The sequence below is a fragment of the Giraffa tippelskirchi genome, chromosome 3 (assembly GCF_054371585.1).
Source record: "Giraffa tippelskirchi isolate mGirTip1 chromosome 3, T2T-mGirTip1v1.2.pri, whole genome shotgun sequence".
NCBI classification, from domain to species: domain Eukaryota; kingdom Metazoa; phylum Chordata; class Mammalia; order Artiodactyla; family Giraffidae; genus Giraffa; species Giraffa tippelskirchi.
In genome coordinates, this window is record NC_137277.1 from 55,924,602 (window position 1) to 55,947,173 (window position 22,572).

The 22,572-nt window shown below is 40.8% G+C and overlaps 1 protein-coding gene across 4 annotated transcripts in view; it reads right to left on the minus strand.

The window, feature by feature from the left end:
- Window positions 1-22,572, minus strand: part of ANKFN1 (ankyrin repeat and fibronectin type III domain containing 1) — a 487,980-nt gene that overhangs the window by 429,427 nt on the left and 35,981 nt on the right. The window lies entirely within an intron of this gene.

Here is a 22,572-nt window from a genome sequence, read left to right on the forward strand (position 1 = left end):
CATGAGTACTGGTGTGGGTTGCCATTTCCTTCTCCAAGAGAGTATTATGTTTAGTGAAATAAGAAAAAAAGTAAATACCGTATGATATCACTTATATGTAGACTCTAAAAAAATTACAAATAAATCTATATACAAAACAGAAACAGATTTACAGACAGAAAATAATGTTAGGATAGCCAAAGGGAATGTGGGGAGGGACAAATTAGAATTATGGGATTAACAGATACAAAGTACTATACCTAAGATAGATAATCAACAAGGACTTACTGTATAACTCAGAAAATTATATACATTATCTATAAAAATCTATAATGGAAAATAATCTGCAAAAAATGAATCATTATGCTGTATACCTGAAACTAACACATATTGTAAATCAAGTATACTTCAGTTTAAGAAAAGATCCACTGATTAACAATCTTATTCCATCTGCAAACTTAATTCCTCATTACTATATAACTTAACAGGTTCTTGGGATTAGGATATGGACATCTTTAAGGAAGGGGTATTATTCTGCCAAGAGTAATATAGCTTTATAATTGTGTATAAATTCCCTCACCACTCACACAGTATATGAAAGTACCAGTTTCCTTACATCCTCACTAATACTTGGTCTCATCATGCTTTTAAATTATTGCCAATTGGAGAGAAGAAAAATAAACTCCATAGTAGTAATCTAGCTTATAGTAGTCACTCAAAAATTCCTTTTGATTGAATAAATGAATGAATGCCCTTTAAAATTGTGTTTCCCCTATTACAGAGTTGAGCATCTTGTCATATATGTGTTGGCCATTTGTACTTTCTTTCCTGTAAATTGCCTGGTTTCCACTTTTGCCCATTTTTTCCTCTGAAGTATTTCATTCCAATCCCAAAGAAAGGCAATGCCAAAGAATGCTCAAACTACAGCACAATTGCACTCATCTCACACACTAGTAAAGTAATGTTCAAAATTCTCCAAGCCAGGCTTCAGCAATACATGAACCATGAACTTCCAGATGTTCAAGCTGGATTTAGAAAAGGCAGAGGAACCAGAGATCAAATAGCCAACATCTGCTGGATCACTGAAAAAGCAAGTGAGTTCCAGAAAAACATCTATTTCTGCTTTATTGACTATGCCAAAGACTTTGACTGTTTGGGTCACAATAAACTGTGGAAAATTCTGAAAGAGATGGGAATACCAGACCACCTGACCTGCCTCTTGAGAAACTTGTATGCAGGTCAGGAAGCAACAGCTAGAACCAGACATGGAACAACAGACTTGTTCCAAACAGGAAAAGGAGTATGTCAAGGCTGTATATTGTCACCCTGCTTCTTTAATTTATATGCAGAGTACATCATGAGAAACACTGGGCTGGAAGAAGCACAAGCTGGAATCAAGATTGCCGGGAGGAATATCAATAACCTCAGATATGCAGATGACACCACCCTTATGGCAGAAAGTGAAGAGGAACTAAAAAGCCTCTTGATGAAAGTAAGAGAGGATAGTGAGAAAGTTGGCTTAAAGCTCAACATTCAGAAAACTAAGATCATGGCATCTGGTCCCATCACTTCATGGGAAATGGATGGGGAAACAGTGGAAACAGTGTCAGACTTTATTTTTCTGGGCTCCAAAATAACTGCAGATGGTGATTGCAGCCATGAAATTAAAAGATACTTACTCCTTGGAAGGAAAGATATGACCAACCTAGACAGCATATTACAAAGCAGAGGCATTACTTTGCTGACAAAGGTCCATCTAGTCAAGGCTATGGTTTTTCCAGTAGTCATGTATGGATGTGAGAGGTGCACTGTGAAGGAAGCTGAGCACCGAAAAATTGAACAATGGTTTTGGAGAAGACTCCTGAGAGTCCCTTGGACTGCAAGGAGATTCAACCAGTCCATCCTAAAGGAGATCACTCCTGGGTGTTCATTGGAAGGACTGATGTTGAAGCTGAAACTCCAATACTGTGGCCACCTGATGCAAAGAGCTGACTCATTGGAAAAGACCCTGATGCTGGGAAGGATTGGGGGCAGAAGTAGAAGGGTATGACAGAGGATGAGATGGCTGGATGGCATCACCTACTCAATGGACATGAGTTTGGGTAAACTCCGGGAGTTGGTGATGGACAGGGAGGCCTGGCGTGCTGCGATTCATGGGGTCGCAAAGAGTGGGATTCAACTGAGCGACTGAACTGAACTGATTATTTCCTTATTAATTGGGTTATTTTTAAGTCAGCATCCCAAATAAGACATAAAGAGCCATTTCTGCAGACCCGTTTCTTGTTATATTTTTCTTGAGAGGTGGAGAATGATACAGAAAACATAAATTTGGAGGCAACATGGACTTGCAGATAGAGGTGCAGTTCCTGGGTTCAACTCTGTTGCTAGAGCAGCTGTGTGACCTTAAGTAAGGTGCCTTCTCTCTATGTCTCTTCCACACAATGATGCTTTTACACTCCATAGCCTCTAATACCCCTTTTCTGTTCTGTTTATCAGTTAATCTTCAAATTAAGAGATTATCATTTCTCTCTAGTTAACTGGATCCTGCTCTACAGAGGGTCGGTGGAATTCCACCCTCATCTCTCCCAGGCATGTAGTCATCTAACCTGTTCAGATACCACTTAGTCACTCAAATGCCACTTACTCAGAGACCCTGTCTTTCCCTGTGGGTATGTGACTATCTCTCTTCAACTTATGATAACATATAACTATCATTATAACTATTATTTTGGCAAACTAATAGAGTCCAACACTCATTTTCCACGCCCTCTGCACTGTATCATTACCACAGTTCTGTGAGGAGGCTAACATTACTGTTTCCATTTTACAGATGAAAATGTTGAGATACAGAAAGTGGCATAGCACTTTCTGAGGGCAAAGTGATGGTCTTTGACAGCAGCAAAGTTTTATTGCCCATACAGCTTAACTCAGTTCATTCCTTTCCAGGGAATTCATTCTACAGAAATATTACAGAAATGCATACACGCACACGCACACACAATTACCCCCCACACACACATATTTGTGTGTAGGCCGGTATACATCTAGTATGTTTGTAGTAGTGAAGAAATGGAAGCAATCTGCACTCTAGCAATCGGACAAACAAGAAATAAACTATGGTAATTATAGAATGAGACACTAGGATATTGTTTAAAAGAATTAGGTGTATCTATGTACACTGGCTTGAGGAGGTCATGGTGATCCACTTTAGTATTCTTGCCTGGAGAATTCCATGGACAGAGGAGCTTGGCAGGCTACAGTCCATGGGGTCATACAGTCAGGTATGATTCAAGTGACAGCAGACATGCATGCACATACACTGGCATAGAAAGCATGAGAACATATTCTTTAGTGAAAAAAAAGCTAGTTGCAAATCAAAATAATATACACTGTGATTCTATTTACCAGTTTGGAATAATCCAATGTCATTGAGTACATTTGCTTTTATATACAATCTATGATTATGTGTACTCTTGTATGTTTTTAGAAAAAAGTTATCTACAGGTTATCTACCAGGTACTCGTGGTTTTTCTGGAAAGGAAAAGAAGTGGATTTTGTCTGGGGGTATGGGTTAAAAATTTTATTTTTTTTCTCTCTACATTTGTTCTGCTTGGCTATTCTACAATAGTATATTACTCTAATAGTTTAAAAAGTTAAAGTGGGAGTGAAAAGAAAGAACCAGAGGCTGTAGAAAATTGACTTTCGTAGAAAGCAGACTAGCTCTTCGTATTAATGACTCATAAAAACAGTATATCAGATTAAAGGAGCAACCACAGCTAACCTTTCGTCTTCACCATTCTGGAGAGAAGCCACCTTTCAGGAAGTCAGGTCCCTCAGGAATGAGCTTACTGCATTCTTTAGCCCATGAACAAACTCCAGAATTAGACAATGCATAACTCATTCTGGATTTGTAAAAATAACTTCTTGCTATAATAAAAGACTCTGGCCTGCATTGTAATAGCAATTGCCCTAAATGTATAATTCATATAACACTAAAACCATTCTTTTGGACAATGAAATTCCAAGAGTGGATTGAATCTATGAAGCAAAGACAATTTCACCTATAGTTAGGTGTCTGAGGAGTTTTCCCTGGCTCTAAGTCAAAATATATAGCCCAGAGACTATGCCCTAGATTCAGACCATAGGCTCCCCACTCTGATTACCAGTTCCATCCTTGATGCAGTGGCTGGGCTGCTAAGGGAGCAGCCATTCTGCTCATAATGATTTCAAGCTCTCTTCAGATTTAATGGAATAAACTCCATGAGTTTCGCCCCCAGGGCCCTTCTATCTTTTAAGCCTATGGACTCTCTCCCCTCATGCCCAGAGGAGAGCCAAAGGTGTGGCTCTACTTGTTACTGGTGGAGGATTCCACATTTTCTTCTTGATCTCTTTTTGTTTGCTTGTTTGTTTTATTTTTCCTCCTGTATGTATTTGTATCAAGAGATTTGTTCCCAATAATCCAGCTTTGTGGCCACAAATATTTTTTGCTAGTAACGAGAAGTGTTGGTTTAAATATTTACTGGTATGACTTTTAAGTATGTCATGCTGCAGCCTCAGCCAAAGCAAGATCTTATTTCAAAGAGAAAGAGACTCATAGTTGCCCAGAGAGAGCTGTAAGCCCCGACTAAGGGGCATTTGAGCAGGTCTGATAGATCTATGCCTGGCAGAGACTTAGGGAAGCAGCTCACCAGATTTTTGTAGATCAAGGTCCAGTTAACCAGAGAGAAGCTACTGGTGGAGGTGGAGAATGTGGGGGTGAAAACAGGCGAAGAGCCAGGAGCACAGAGATTTGGGTCCCCTCCAAGTCAAAGGAAGAAAGAAAATGGATGCTTATTCAAGTTCAAAAGGCCAGCAGCAAGAATGCCAAGGGGCAGGGTGTGTGGGCTGACAAAGAAGATGAGGAGCTAACCCCTAATCCTGAGAAAGAAGGGAAGACTTACCCCCAAGTGCTCAGGATGGCCAGGGTCGGCGCCCAGGGACTGGAAGGCTGATCCTCCAGACTCCAGGGTGAAGTTGCTCAGCTCTGTTTATACTCCTCACCATGGTTCCCAACCAGGAACTGGGAGCTCTCTGCTTTCTCTGAAAACACAGACGCTGCAGTGGCAGGCCGCTCAGTCACTGTGTGTGCAGGTGGCATAACCCCTGCTAGAACTGTCCTTGTAGCAGGTGAGGAATGATATTTCAGGCTGGCACTTCTTTCCCCTTTCCTTCCCTGAGGAATATATTGGGGCCAGTACTTTGTTGCCTGTGGCATGGTTTGAAGGAAAGAATTCAAAGCAAGTGTCAGTGGACCCAAATTGTATTCTTGGCCTTCATTCATTCACCGTAGATTTATTGAGTGTCTATGTTATACCACACACTAGGCTCTGGAGTTATAAAGTGAACGAAAGAGAGAAAGACACACTGCATTTACAAGCCAGTAGGGCAGACAGACTTTAATCAACTAATCCCACAGGGAAACATAATCATAGACTGGGTGATGAAGAAAAGTCTTCAGGGTGATGAGCGTTAAGAATGGGAGCAGAGGAAGGAACACCTAGCTAACCTGATAAATCAGGAAGGCTTCTCTGGAAAGTGAAAAAAAAAGTAAGAATTAACTAGATGGATGGGGAGGCAGCATTCTAGACAGAAGGAGTAACAAATGCAAAGACCCTGAGATAGGAAGGATGGTATACGATGTTTAGGAAAGAAGCCCAAGTGGTTAGCACATGGCAGTAAGAGACAATCTCAATCTGAAGTTGAAGCCTGGCAGGGTCAGCCAGGCATTTTTTATTTGTTTGTTTTTTTTAATAATAGGAAATTTCATTTGACCAACAATATCATTAATAGGAGTACTCCTTGCAAACAAGCACCACAATCTAACCAACCTCTACAAGCCTTTGGGCTTCCCTGGTGACTCAGACAGAAAAGAGTCCGCCTGCAATGCAGGAGACACAGGTTCCATCCCTGGGTTGGGAAGATCCCCTGGAGAAGGGAATGGCTACCCACTCCAGTATTCTTGCCTGGAGAATGCCATGGACAGAGATACATGGCAGGCTACAGTCCACGGGGTCACAAAGAATCAGACATGACTGAGCAACTAAGCATGGACTGGCCCTTAGATAAAGGAAAGTTCAAACATGTGACATAGAAATTCTGGATTCCTATAAAGGAACCGTTGGTCGAACTACCTGCCTTTGTATTCTAATATGAACAGTCTCCAAGCGGTGAGGTGAGCCCTTCTAACTAGCCAGGCACTGTGTCAAACACTTTATATGCATTATTTCATTTAACCCTTTCAATGATCCCAGTTGGCTGTTCATTAGGACTGTTGACAGATATTCCTGCTCTCTCCCTTCCTCAGGACAGAACTGACATGACTGATTATACTTCTCACCTCCTTGAAGTTAAGTATGGCCACATGACTAACTTTAGTCAATCAAACAGAAGGCAAAGTATGTCATTTTCATGGAGAAACATTTAATTGTCAGTGTTTAAGCTCAACCTTTCAAGTGCATTTCTAGATCATTTGAGTACAGTTCTCAACTGGTGGTAATTTTGTTCCCAGGGAACATTTGAATATGTCTGCAGATAGCTTTGATTGCTATAATTGGGGGGGAGGGGTGCTACTATTGACATTCAGTTTGTGAAGGCCATGAATGTTGTTGAATATTCTACAATGAAGACGACAACCGCCCACAACAAAGAAATATCCAGCCCCAAATGTCAACAGCTCTGTGGTGGAGAAACCTTGGTCTGGGTGAATCTTCATCCTCCTGGACTGCTGAGTAACCAGGAAGAGTACGTCCCCTCTGCTGGTGAGCTTGAGTGAAAAACACACCTTTGTTGTGTCGAGTGACTGATAAATGCAAGATAGTTGTCACCCCAGCATAAACTTCTAACTCCAGCATCCACCATGACCAATACAGTGATTGCTCACATCTTGTAAACCGGGAATCTGAGACTCAGAGATGGTAAGTAAACTGCCTGAGGCCATACAACTAGCCAAGCTGGGACTCTTACCCAAATTATTTGGATTCCAAGGCCTATATATTAACCATTCTATTAATAATTAGCCAAATGTTGGTCATTCAGGATCCTGTTCACAGACCCCAGGGGAAAATGGAACCTTAGACAAGACCCATGAACCCCTCCCAAGGGAAGAAAATGACCTACGAAATTGTTCTTATTTATCTGAGAGCTATTTGTTGAAGGGATTCAAAACGATGTTGAGTAACAGATTTAGCTTATACATGAGATGATATCTCAAAATTTCAATACTTTGCTTTATGTACTTTCTTATACATATGTGAATTTTTCCCAATCCTAATTCTATGCTTTGGAGGTTCTCATTACCTCCAGAAAAATTAGGATTTTCAGTCACTGTTCAGGACTTTGGAATTGGGTTTAAATGCCAGTCCTGCCCTCTCCTGGCTGGGTTATGAAGTTACTTAACCTCTATGACTCAGTTTCTTTGTCTGTAAAACTAGATGGTGTATTAATAGTATCATTCTCACAATATTGTCAGGGGATGTAGCCATCTAACTTTCTCACATAGTAAGTATGATATAAGCACTTATTAAGAGAATTTTTTGGTAAAGAATTAAATGAGAAAAGCAGAGTTCAAGAAAAGAAGTCCCTGTTGCCATCTAGGATGATGCAGTGATCTGATTATCTCATCACAGAGCTGTGGTTGTACAGTTGCAGTCCATCTATTTGAGGGCTGGTAAAGTCAGAGACAGCATTGAGAGGAGTCACCACTTGGGACAGCTCTTTGGGAAAGAGTAGGAGTTAGCAGGTGGTCACAATTCAATGGCATATTTGGGTGAGGTGGTGTCATTGCCCCAGGTAACTAGCTCAGACTCCTGATGAGGTACAACACTAGTAAGCTCTTTTGGAATCTGATACTAAGCAATTCTGACTGTAGCATAGAAGTTTACCAACAAGCTCCTTACATGCAACCTCTTCAGTTCAGTTCAGTCACTCAGCCATGTCCGACTCTTTGCGATCCCATGGACTGCAACACGCCAGGATTCCCTGTCCATCACCAACTCCCGGAGCTTGCTCAAACTCATGTCCATTGAGTCAGTGATACCATCCAACCATCTCATCCTCCGTTGTCCCCTTCTCCTCCTGACTTCAATCTTTCCCAGCATCAGGGTCTTTCCCAATGAGTCAGTTCTTCCCTTCAGGTGGCCAAAGTATTGGAGCTTCAACTTCAGCATCAGTCCTTCCAAAGAATATTCAGGTCTGATTTCCTTTAGGTTGGATTGGTTGGATCTCCTTGCAGTCCAAGGGACTCTCAAGAGTCTTCTCCAACACCACAGTTCAAAAGCATCAGTTCTTCAGTGCTCAGCTTTCTTTATAGTCCAACTCTCACATTCATACATGACTACTGGAAAAAACCATAGGTTTGACTAGATGAATCTTTGTTGGCAAAGTAATGTCTCTGCTTTTTAATATGCTGTCTAGGTTGGTCATAGCTTTTTTTCCAAGGAGCAGGCCTCTTTTAATTTCATGGCTGCAGTCACCATCTGTGGTGATTTTGGAGCCCCAAAAAATAGTCTCTCACTGTTTCCATTGTTTCCCCATCAATTTGCCATGAAGTGATGGGACTGGATGCCATGATCTTAGTTTTCTGAAGGTTGAGTTTCAAGCCAACTTTTCCACTCTCCTCTTTCATCTTCATCAAGAGGCTGTTTAGTTCTTCTTTGCTTTATGCCATAAGTGTGTCATCTGCATATCTGAGATTATTGATATTTCTCTTGGCAATCTTGATTCCAGCTTATCCAGCCCAGCATTTTGCACGATATACTCTGCATATAAGTTAAATAAGCAGGGTGACAATGTACAACCTTGACCAGTCTGTTCCATGTCCAGTTCTAACTGTTTCTTCTTGACCTGCATACAGATTTCTCAGGAGGCAGTAAGGTGGTCTGGCATTCCCAACTCTTTAAGGATTTCCCACAGTTTGTTGTGATCTACACAGTCAAAGGCTTTGGAGTAGTCAATAAAGCAGAAGTAGATGTTTTTCGGGAACTCACTTGCTTTTCTGATGATCCAGTTGATGTTGGCAATTTGATCTCTGGTTCCTCTGCCTTTTCTAAATCCAGATTGAATATCTGAAATTTCACAGTTCACATAATGTTGAAGCCTGGCTTGGAGAATTTTGAGCATTACTTTGCTTGTGTGTGAGATGACTGCAATTGTGTGGTAGTGTGAATGTTCTTTGGCATTGCCTTTGTTTGGGATTGGAATGAAAACTGACCTTTTCCAGTCCTGTGGCCACGGCTGAGTTTTCCAGATTTGCTGACATATTTACCCAGATAACCACAATGGAATGATCACTCACCTACAACCAGGCATCCTGGAATGTGAAGTCAAGTGGGCCTTAGGAAGCATTACTACAAACAAAGCTAGTGAAGGTGATAGAATTCCAGTTGAGCTATTTCAAATCCTAAAAGATGATGCTGTGAAAGTGCTGCACTCAATATGCCAGAAAATTTGGAAAACTCAGCAGTGGCCACAGAAATGGAAAAGGTCAGTTTTCATTCCAATCCCAAAGAAAGGCAACGCCAAAGAATGTTCAAACTACTGCACAACTGCACTCATCTCACATGCTAGCAAAGGAATGCAACCTCTTAAAAATAGAGAAAACAGAGCTAGACACTGAAGCTGTGGAACACGAGAGCAAGCGATGAATAATTTCCCTGCATTCATCCAGGTACTGCCTTACATGACCTGTCATGGGAAATTCACTTCTGTGACTCTTTAAAAACCAATGAGAATTAAAAAAAAAAAAGAAATGTGGTTAGTCATTTGCCTTCTTTTGGGAATATGGGTAGAGCTCTTTTGATAAGGTTTGAAACCCCCAAAATGGGAGGGGCAGAATCCCATCTCCATTTGCATTTTGAGTTCTTGGGCATCCTGAGTCCTCACTAGATCTTCAGGTCTCTCAGTATTGGTCACTTAAGTGTAGCTTCCCTATTTCACTCTCAGAGTAGCTAGTGCCTGGGCTCCATGGTCTTTTCCGCAGCTGAGTTGCCTTCTGCCAAGGCTTCTGAGGTGGGAGGAAACCAACGCCTCCCAAATTTGATCTCTGAAGTTGAAGAAAAGGAGAACTTTGCCCTTGGATTTTCTTGAGGTTATATTCTTTGGAGCAAGGCTTGAGACACATGCAAAATCAGTTTCATGTGATGCTTCTGAGTACAGCAAGAAGGTGAAGTGGGTATTTCAATTTACAGTTGGGTAAAGATTTCTCAGCTCCATCTCTCTCCAATAGATGAATGCCCACTGGTTCAGTCACTCAAGTAAGAGATTGCCCAGTAATAACCATTTATATTTCACTTTATAAATTCTCAAGTGTTCTCCCTGCAATTTTCTATTTATTCCTCATCAAAATCCAGAAGGAGGATTTGGTAGGATTGGATAGACTTCAAGATGAAATTTTTGAGGAAGAAACAAATATTGTTCATCTTAGATGAGAAGGTGAGAAAACTGAGGTGCAGAAAAGGAAAAGGCTTTCCAAAATCCTATGATAGAATTACAGCTGTTCTGGAATCAGAAACTAAGACTTAAGATTCAAATCATCAATCCAAGCTGCTAAAAGATGAACTCAACGGATTAATACGGCATCATGATTATCTAGCAGTTAAATCAGTTCACAAGCCTCCATATCATATGTAACCAGGAAAATGCAAATTAAAGCAGCAGTGAGATACTACCACATGCCTGTCAGAATGTCCCAAATCCAGACCCTTCACAACATCAAATGCTGTTGAGAATGTGGAGTAATGGAAACTCCCATTCATCATGGATGGAATGCAAAATGGTGCAGCCACTTTGGAAGACAATTTGGCAGTTTCTTTAAAAGCTAAACATACTTTCACTATTCAATCCAGCGATTGTGCTCCTTGGTATTTACTCAAATCGATTGACAATTTATGCATGTGGATGTTTATAGCAGCTTTACTTATAATTGCCAAAATTGGGAAGCAACCAAAATGTCTTTCAGTAACTGAATGGCTAAACTGAGGTACATACCAACAAGAGAACTTATTCAGTATTTAAAAGAAATAAGGTCTATAAAGCCATGAAAAGACATGGAGGAATTTAAATGTGTATTACTAAGTTAAAAAGTCAACCTGAAAAGGCTGTATGCTGCATGATTTCAACCACAAGATAGTCTGGAAAAGGCAAAACTACGTAAAAGGATCAGTAGTTGCCAGGATTTTTGGAAAGGAGGAAATGAAATAGGCAGAGCACAGAGGATCTTTAGGGCAGTGAAAGTTCTCTGTATTATACTATAGTGATGGATACATATTATCTTTTTTGCAAAACCCATAGAATGCACAACACCAGGAGTGCACCATAATGTAAACTACAGACTTTGGGTCATAAAGAAGTGTCAGTTTTAGCTAATGTTCCACTCTGATGGAGGATTCAATAATGGCAGAGCCATGCACGTGTTGAGGCATATGGCAAAACTCTGTATCTTCCAACATCACTGTGAACCTAAATTGCTCTAGAAATAGTCGTTTTAAAGAGGAAATAACATATAAAAGAAACTGTTATGTCTTTATTTTTTAGTAAGTAGGTTTTTTTTTTTAATAAAAGGCAATAGTTTCTTTTCTATTCTATTTCCTTTTTTAAAAAAGACTATTTTTTAGAGTAATTTAAGGTTCATAGCAATGTTGGAAGATACAGAGATTTGCCATATGCCTCAACACATGTTAAAGTGCTGCACTCAATATGCCAGCAAATTTGGAAAACTCAGCAGTGGCCACAGGACTGAAAAAGGTCAGTTTTCATTCCAGTTGCGAAGAAGGGCAATGCCAAAGAATGTTCAAACTGCTACACAATAGCACTCATCTCACATGTTAATAAAGTAATACTCAAAATTCTCCAAGTCAGGCTTTGTCAGTATGTGAACCGTGGACTTCCAGATATTCAAGCTGGATTTAGAAAAGTCAGAAGAACCAGAGATCAAATTGCCAACATCTGCTGGATCATCGAAAAAGCAAGAGAACCCAAGAAAAACATCTACCTTTGCTTTATTGATTATGTGAAAGCCTTTGTGTGTAGATCACAATAAACTGTGGAAAATTCTTCAAGACATTGGAATGCCAGACACTTTACCTGCCTCCTGAGAAATCTGTATGCAGGTCAAGAAGAAACAGAACTGGACAGGGAACAATGGACTGGTTCCAAATTGAAAAGGAGTATGTCAAGGCTGTATATTGTCACCCTGCTTATTTAACTTATATGCAGAGTACATCATGTAAAATGCTGGGCTAGATGAAGCACAAACTGGAATCAAGATTGCTGGGAGAAATGTCAATAACCTCAGATATGCAGACAACACCACTCTTACGGCAGAAAGTGAAGAGGAACTAAAAAGCCTCTTGATGAAAGTGAAAGAGGAGAGTGAAAAAGTTGGCTTAAAATTCAACATTCAAAAAACTAAGATCATGGCATCTGGTCCCATCACTTCATGACAAGTAGATGGGGGAACAATGGAAACAGTGAGAGATTCTATTTTTCTGGGCTCCAAAATCACTGCATATGGTGACTGCAGCCCTGAAATTAAAAGATGCTTGCTCCTTGGAAGAAACACTATGACCAACCTAGACAGGACATTAAAAAGCAGAAAAGTTACTGTCTGTTTAGTCAAAGCTATGGTTTTTCCAGTAGTCATGTATTGATGTGAGAGTTGGACCATAAAGAAAGCTGAGCACCTAAGAATTGATGCCTTTGAACTGTGGTGTTGGAGAAGATTCTTGAGAGTCCCTTGGACAGCAAGGATATCCAACCAGTCAATCCTAAAGGAAATCAGACCTGAATATTCATTGGAAGGACTGATGCTGAAGCTGAAGCTCCAATACTTTGGCCACCTAATGCGAAGAATTGACTCATTGGAAAAGACCCTGATGCTGGGAAAGATTGAAGGCAGAAGAAGAAGGGGACAACAGAGGACGAGATGGTTGGATGGCATCACTGACTAGATGGATATGAGTTTGAGCAAACTTTAGGAGTTGGTGATGGACAGGGAAGCCTGGTATGCTGCAGTCCATGGGGCTGCAAAGAGTCAGACGTGACTGAGCCACTGAACTGAACTGAACTGAGGTTTTTTAAAAATGTTTATTTATTTATTTTTGCCTGTACTGTGTCTTTTATTTATTTATATATTTAAAATTTATTTATTTATCTATTTTTTTACTTTACAATATTGTATCAGTTTTGCCATAAGTTGACATGAACCCACCATGGGTGTACATGTGTTCCCCTTCCAGAACCCCCCTCCCACCTCCCTCCCCTGTACATGAGACAGCAAAAGAGACACAGATGTATAGAACTGTATTTTGGACTCTATGGGAGAGGGTGAGGGCGGGATGATATGGGAGAATGGCATTGAAGCATGTAAATTATCATGTGTGAAATGAATCTCCAGTCCAGGTTCGATGCATGTACCATGTCTTCATTGCTGTGCAGACTTTCTCTAGTGGCAGCCAGAGGGGGCTACTCTCTAGTTGCAGTTTGTGGGCTTCTCATTGTGGTGGTTTCTCTTGTTGCAGAGCATGGGCTCTAGGGCATGCAGGATTCAGTAGTTGCATCTCAGGCTTCAGTAACTGCATCTCAGTTTTCAGTAACTGCCTGGTGTGCTCTAGAGCAGAGGCTCAGCAGCTGTGGCGCACTGGTTTAGTTGCCGCAGAGCATGTGAGATCTTCCTGGATCAGGAATTGAACCCATGTATACTGCATTAGCAGGCAGATTTTTAACCACTGGACCACAAGGGAAGTCCTGTAATGTCTTATACTTCATAATGGCAAGTATGGACAGATGTTTCCTATGTGAGTATGTGTGCATGAAATTCATATTTTACTATAGGTTGTAGTAAACTTTAAATTTCTAAATTCCCTTTCAATGCCAGTCCTTTTATTCTACTTTTGAGCCAGGAAGAATACAAAGGGTCATCCTCAGACCAGTAGGGCTCTCATCTGAGGATCTCAAAAGTCTTTTCCACGGTGGAACATTATTTTATGTTGCAGACGCAGAGGATATTTACATTTGCTGAGCACATCGTGAATGGCTGATCCATTTTCTCTGCCAAGAATATCCCTCCTTTCCACCCCTATCTCCCTGCCCTCTTCGTATACCTGATAAATTCCCACATTTCCTTGACAATCCAGTTCAAATATTACTTTCCTTTCACAAATTTCCCTGGTGACCAGGCAGAATGAGCTGCTGCTTCCTGGGTACGTTGCACAAGTTTGTGCATACCCATCCGCTAGCTCTTGTTTTATTTTAGGCGGCTGCTTACATGCCTGCCTCTCCCTCTAGACTGCAGACTCTGAGAACAGAACCTGTTTATTTCATTTCTGTATCATCAGCCTGGGACACGGGTTTGGAACATAGCATCAACCTGATTGTGCCCGCTGAATTAAACTGTAATCTCTTTCAGCACGTCCTACATCCACAAGACAATCCAGGGAAAGAGATCGCTTTCATCTCTTGGAAGGATCGGGCCCTGGAGTGGGACCGGCCAGAGCCCTGCCGTCCACCTCTCAGCAAGGCCCCATGCTGGCAATGCTGAGGGCGAGTCAGCAAAGGAGCCCCCTCTGCTCACTGCGCGTGGCGCCTCAGCCTTCCGCCAGCAGCATGGTCCAGGGAAGCTGCTCTTTCTGAGGTGCTTTTGGCTTTAGCTCAGTCTAGACTTGATAGCTAGGAACTGCCACTGACCAGGTTGTGCACCTTGATGCTGTTAAGCTCTGGCCCTCACTATTCTGCCAGGCAGGGAGGCAGCCTGCAGAACTTCAGCTTCGAACAACTCCACACTGGGATGTACAGCACAAGAGGCAAGACTCCTGTTCAAGCCATTCAGGACCTGAGCTGCCTTGCCCTCTCCTTCGGGGCTGATTGACTTTACAAAGGTGACTGAAATTGGCACATTTACTCATTTCACAGATATTCCAGTGGGCACAGTCTCCCAGATCATCAACATAAAGCCTGTATTAAGGGGCCCAAATTGTTAACTATTACATAAGCAAATGCTTTTTTTACATATTTGGCTGTATACCATTGTGAAATATTTAATTTTCAAGCATGTGTGTTTCCTAGAGCCTTAATTTACCTGAACCTAGACCCAATTTTCTCCTTAGGATGTTCATTTTCAGGTTATAATATTACGGTACTAGTGTTGTTAAATCAACAATTTCCAAAAACATCCTCCATGCCAAAATCACGTGGGGAACTGAAAATACAAATTCTCTAAACCTTACTTTTCAGGAGTCTGAGGTTGGCCAGGATGAGCTTAAGCATCTGTGGCTTTCAGAAGCTCCCCAGGGAATTCTAAAGCTTGTCTGTGTTGGAGAGTCACCTCTTCATATAACTCTATCAAGGACTAAGAGATCCAATATTTGTGGACTCCTCAGATGAATAAAATTTATGAATTCAATAATTTAAACAACTTACCCATTTATGCCACACTGTTTAATATAAGCAGAAGGTAAATGGACATACCCCTTCATGGATTCAGCTTTGTCATGGTGAAGCGGCTTGAGTAACTCAATGAAGCTATGAATCATGCTGTGCAAGACCACCCTACACAGACAGGTCCTAGTGAAGAGTTTTGATAAAACGTGGTCCACTGGAGGAGGAAATGGCAACTCACTCCAGTATTCTTGCCAGAGGAGCCCCATTAACAGTATGAAAAGTCAAAAAGATATGACAACACTGAAAACTGAGCCCCCCAGATCGGAAGATGTCCAATATTCTACTTGGAAGCACAGAGGGCAACTACTAATAGCTCTATAAAGAATAACACCGCTGGACCAAAGTGGAAACAATGCTCAGGTGTGGAACCAGACTTGGAACAGCTAACTTGTTCAAAATTGGGAAAAGAGGACACAACAAGGCTGTATACTGTCACCCTGCTCATTTAACTTATATGCAAAGTACATCATGCAAAATGCCAGGCTGGATGAATCACAATCTGGAATCAAGATTGCCAGAAGAAATATTAAGAACCTCAGATATGCAGATGACACCATTCTAATGGCAGAAAGTGAAGAGGAGCTGAAGAACCTCTAGATGAGGGTGAAAGAGGAGCATGAAAAAGTTAGCTTGAAACTCAACATTAAAAAAATGAAGATCATGGCATCCAGTCCCATCACTTCATAGTAAATAGAAGGGGGAAAATTGGAGACAGTGACAAATTTTACTTTCTTGGGCTTCAAAATCACTGTGGGTGGTGACTGCAGCCATGAAATTAAAAGACATTTGCTCATTGGAAGGAAAGCTATGGCAAACCTAGACAGTATGTTAAAAAAAGCAGAGACATCATTTTGCTGATAAATGTTTGTATAATCAAAGTTATGTTTTTTTTCCAGTAGTCATGTACAGATGTGAGAGTTGGACAATAAAGAAGTCTGAGTGCCAAAGAATTGACACTTTCTAACTGTAGGACTAGAGAAGACTCTTCAGAGTCATTTGGACAGGAGAGATCAAAACAATCAATTTTAAAGGAAGTCAACCCTGAATATTCATTGGAAGAACTGTTGCTGAAGCTGAAGCTTCAATAATTTGGCCACTTGATACGAAGAACCAACTCATAGGAAAAGACCCTGATTCTGGGAAAGATTGAAGGCCAAAGGAGAAGGGGGCAGCAGAGGATGATGTGGTTAGATAGCATTACCTAGTTGATGGACAGGAAATTAAGCAAACCCCAGGAGATAGTAGAGAACAGAGGAGTGTGACATGCTGTTGTCCATGGGGTCACAAAGAATCAGACACAACTTTAGTGACTGAACAACAAAGTGAACATAATTTGTCTGCTTATTTATGATGAATGATACCTTGAATGTTAAGTCCTATACTGTGCTCTCGTGACATGCTCGTGTATGATTGACTGTATAATTTATCATGTTCCCCCTTACTACTTGGCCCCAGATGCCTGGTTTCTCACACCTTTCCAGTGTGTTCCTCTCAGTGTATGTTTCTGACAACTGGTATTAAAAAAAGTAGGATCTCCAAATTTTGTGGCCAGAGGGCAACCACAAATATGACTAAGTGTTTATATATATATACTCTCTTCAATGAATTGTTTGTTGTACATAACTATGATATGGCTTCACTGGAATATGGACTTTGGTGCATTTTTCCAGGATTGCAGATGGATTCCCAGAGGCACTCCTTGGTGCTGAATGTAGTCTGTGTCCCCAAGGACAGTAACTGGCTGACATGAGAATAGAGTCTTTCAAAACTATATTGTAATCAACATAACCAACTGATAAATGATTGTGGTGCTTTTCAAACTTTAGTATGAAGGAGAAACTAGGTTGATTGTTTAAAATATAGATCGTACAACCCTACCTTCAGAGATTATGACATTAAGTCTCTGGGTTGGTCCAGAATCTGCATTTTTAATTGGTGTTCCAGATGTTTTGATGCAAATAGCCAATCAACCAGTACTTTTTAGACTAGGTATGGTCATCATTCAGTTTATTTTTGCATCCAAATCTTCCACTGACCTGATCCCTCAGCTCAAGAGATATATAATTTATCACACAAATTTGGCATTATTTTACACTGGTCTATGTCTTAGTCCATGAGAAATAAATACCGAACATGTTGGAGGTTGTGGCAATGACAAGGCTAAAATTTTCTGAGTCCTCACTGTTGAGGATTCACATAGATCCATGGACCTCATTTTGAATATCACCAACATATAGCTCCAGGTTAGAAAGGTTTCATCAGATTGCTGAGAGGTCCCTAACTCTGGCAACACTAGGGGTCCCCATAATAAAGGTTTAGAGAGCAATGGATATCTATCTGGTTAAAGTGTAAGTTGATGAGCAGGCAAGTTTTGGGGCATGTGGTCTAGCTCTGGGAGATGAGAATGGATGCATTCATTTGTGACAGTAATTCCTTTCCCTTTAGATGAAGGAGAAGTGGGGAGGAAGGGGTTCTGATGAGAAGACAGTGGTTCAGAGCCCTTTCTCAAGAATCTGTGTTCTTAATCCAGGAAGACCCAGATAGACTCTAAACAACAGCTGGTCAGGGAGTCCCAACTGACAGGTTGGCCAGTAAGTGATAATAAAAACCCTAAGTTTTGGCAAACTGAGAATGAGACTGGGGCAAAGGCTCCAGGTGGACAGCTGGGCTTGGTGAGATGCAGAGATACCAAGATTACTAACGCATTGTTACCCTTCTGCCTCCCAGGACCTTCTCTCTCTCTGTGGTGTAGTCACCAAGTCTTGTCTGACTCTTGTGACCCAATGGACTATATACCCTGCCAAGCTCTTCTGCCCATGGGATTTTCCAGGCAAGAATACTGGAGTGGATTGCCATTGCCTTCTCCAGGCGATCTTCCTGACCCAGGGATTGAACCTGGATTTCCTACGTTGCGGGCAGATTCTTTACCAACTGAGCCACCAGGGAAGCCAGTCTCTCTGTCTAGGTGATGGCAAAGATACTGGCATTCACTTTAGAAATAAAATATCAAGAACTATCATTAAACAACTGTTTACTGTTACTGTTTAATTAACATGCCATAAACAATTATGGTGGTTTGCTAGATATATGCCAGGGTAAGTTAGATTACTGCACTAAAGTTCTCCCTGTGCTATAGTTTGCTTATGTAATGCAAGTATGTTCACAACCTGAGAGGAAATACTGTCTCCAAACAATTTTGTTCCCTAGGTGATGTTCTGAGCGCAGAAGAATTGATGCTTTTGAACTGTGGTGTTGGAGAAGACTCTTGCGAGTCCCTTGGACAGCAAGGAGATCCAACCAGTCCATCCTAAAGGAGATCAGTCCTGGGTGTTCATTGGAAGGACTGATGTTGAAGCTGAAACTCCAATACTTTGGCCACCTCATGCGAAGAGTTGACTCATTGGAAAAGTCCCTAATGCTGGGAAGGATTGGGGGCAGGAGGAAAAGGGGACAACAGAGGATGAGATGGTTGGATGGCATCACTGACTCGATGGACATGGGTTTGGGTAAACTCTGGGAGCTGGTGATGGACAGAGAGGCCTGGTGTGCTGCGATTCATGGGGTCGCAAAGAGTCGGACACGACTGAGCTGACTGAACTGAACTGAGGTGATGTTCACTGACTGGCTCTGAGAGATTTCTCCTACTTCAATTGTGATGATTACTGGAAAAGTTGAACAGCCTCTAACCATAGAATCCCAGGACCCATCATAGACTCCTTCCTTAATCTCATTTTCCATATTTGCTTGGTCTCTAAATCCTGTTACAGCTTCCTTAATGGCCTTTGAACCATCTCTGTGTTTATCACCAGTTTCTGTGAGTTTCAGCTCTTCTTTCTGAAATATTGTTTTACTCACCTCTGTTCTTGTCTCGCTCATCTGTCTTCCTTTTTTTTTTTTTTTTTTATAAATTTATTTATTTTAGTTGGGGGCTAATTACTTTACAATATTGTAATAGTTTTTGCCATACATTGACATGAATCAGCCATGGGTTTACATGTGTTCCCCTTCCTGGACCCCCCACCCACCTCCCTCCCCATCCCATCCTTCTGGATCATCCCATTGCCCCGGCCCTGAGCCCTTGTCACATGCATCGAACATGGAATGGTGTTCTGTTTCACATATGATAATATACATGTTTCAATGCTATTCTCTCAGAACGTCCCACCCTCACCTTCTCCCTCAGAGTCCATAAAATTGTTCCATGCATCTGTGTCTCTTATTCTGTCTCGCATATAGGGTTATCGTTACCATCTTTCAAATTCCATATATATGCACTAGTATACTGTACTGTTGTTTTTCTTTCTGGCTTACTTCACTCTGTATAATGGGCTCCAGTTTCATCCATCTCAGTAGAACCGATTCAAATGTATTTTTTTAATGGCTGAGTAATATTCCATTGTGTATATGTACCACAGCTTCCTTATCCATTCGTCTGCTGATGGACATCTAGGTTGCTTCCATGTCCTGGCTATTGTAAACAGTGCTGCGATGAACATTGGGGTACACGCGTCTCTTTCAATTCTGGTTTCCTCGGTGTATATGCCCAGCAGTGGGATTGCTGGGTCATATGGCAGTTCTATTCCCAGTTTTTTAAGGAATCTCCACACTGTTCTCCATAGTGGCTGTACTAGTTTGCATTCCCACCAACAGTGTAAGAGGGTTCCCTTTTCTCCACACCCTCTCCAGCATTTATTGCTTGTAGACTTTTGGATAGCAGCCATTCTGACTGGTGTGAAATGATACCTCATTGTGGTTTTGATTTGCATTTCTCTAATAATGAGTGATGTTGAGCATCTTTTCATGTGTTTGTTAGCCATCTGTATGTCTTCTTTGGAGAAATGTCTGTTTAGTTCTTTGGCCCATTTTTTGATTGGGTCGTTTATTTTTCGGGAATTCAGCTGCAGAAGTTGCTTGTATATTTTTGAGATTAATTGTTTGTCTGTTGCTTCATTTGCTATTATTTTCTCCCATTCTGAAGGCTGTCTTTTCACCTTGTTTATAGTTTCCTTTGTTGTGCAAAAGCTTTTAATTTTAATTAGGTCCCATTTGTTTATTTTTGCTTTTATTTCCAATATTCTGGGAGGTGGGTCATGGAGGATCCTGCTGTGATTTATGTCGGAGAGTGTTTTGCCTATGTTTTCCTCTAGGAGTTTTATTGTTTCTGGTCTTACGTTTAGATCTTTAATCCATTTTGAGTTTATTTTTGTGTACGGTGTTAGGAAGTGTTCTAGTTTCATTCTTTTACAAGTGGTTGACCAGTTTTCCCAGCACCACCTGTTAAAGAGATTGTCTTTTCTCCATTGTATATTCTTGCCTCCTTTGTCGAAGATAAGGTGTCCATATGTGCGTGGGTTTATCTCTGGGCTTTCTATTTTGTTCCATTGATCTATATTTCTATCTTTGTGCCAGTACCATACTGTCTTGATGACTGTGGCTTTGTAGTAGAGCCTGAAGTCAGGCAGGTTGATTCCTCCAGTTCCATTCTTCTTCCTCAAGATTGCTTTGGCTATTCGAGGTTTCTTATATTTCCATACAAATTGTGAGATGATTTGTTCCAGTTCTGTGAAAAATACCATTGGTAGCTTGATAGGGATTGCATTGAATCTATAGATTGCTTTGGGTAGTATACTCATTTTCACTATATTAATTCTTCCAATCCATGAACACGGTATATTTCTCCATCTGTTTGTGTCCTCTTTGAATTCTTTCATCAGTGTTTTATAGTTTTCTATATATAAGTCTTTTGTTTCTTTAGGTAGATATATTCCTAAATATTTTATTCTTTTTGTTGCAATGGTGAATGGTATTGTTTCCTTAATTTCTCTTTCTGTTTTCTCATTATTGGAGTATAGGAATGCAAGGGATTTCTGTGTGTTAATTTTATATCCTGCAACTTTACTATATTCATTGATCAACTCTAGTAATTTTCTAGTAGAGTCTTTAGGGTTTTCTATGTAGAGGATCATGTCATCTGCAAACAGTGAGAGTTTTACTTCTTCTTTTCCTATCTGTATTCCTTTTATTTCTTTTTCAGCTCTGATTGCTGTGGCCAAAACTTCCAAAACTATGTTGAATAGTAGTGGTGAAAGTGGGCATCCTTGCCTTGTTCCTGACTTTAGGGGAAATGCTTTCAATTTTTCACCATTGAGGATAATGTTTGCTGTGGGTTTGTCATATATAGCTTTTATTATGTTGAGATATGTTCCTTCTATTCCTGCTTTCTGGAGGGTTTTAATCATAAATGGATGCTGAATTTTGTCAAAGGCTTTTTCTGCATCTATTGAGATAACCATATGGTTTTTTTCTTTCAATTTGTTAATGTGGTGTATTACATTGATTGATTTGCGGATGTTAAAAAAACCTTGCATTCCTGGGATAAAGCCCACTTGGTCATGATGTATGATCTTTTTAATATGATGTTGGATTCTGTTTGCTAGAATTTTATTAAGGATTTTTGCATCTATGTTCATCAGTGATATTGGCCTGTAGTTTTCCTTTTTTGTTCATCTGTCTTCCTTATACTACGAGATAGGTGACTAAGTCACTCACCATGTAACACCCTCTGCTGCATCACCCTCAAGGGAGAGTCCAAACGTCTTAACATGCAGGATCTCTCATGACCTGGTCCTCCGTTGCCACTCAGCACCCACCACCACCACCCCTTCTTAGCATATTTCACCCCAGCCATGCAGAACTATATGCAGTTTATCAAATAAAACAAACACTTTCCTCAGTTTTGTAGCCCCTCTTTCAGTTACATCCTTGTCTTTATATTCTGCCTGCCGAATCTCTACTCAGGCTGAGTTCCAATGTTTCCTCCTATGGACTCGATACATTGTTGTAGTGATTTGTCTAAATTTCTGGCTTCTCCAGGAGAACAAGAGCCCTCTGGCAAATTGAAACTGACTTTAATCAACCTTTGCATCCCTAGATCGAAACACCAGGAGGCATAACACCAGGAGGCACTTAACTTACACTCGTGGAACACCTCCAGAAGTGTCACGGAAGAACTATGACCAGAACTATGAATTGAGAAGAAGGGAAAGACAAAAGACTTGGAATTCCGAATATTACCAACTCTTCCCAAACTAAGATCACCGTTTGTCTGAGATTTTCAAAATG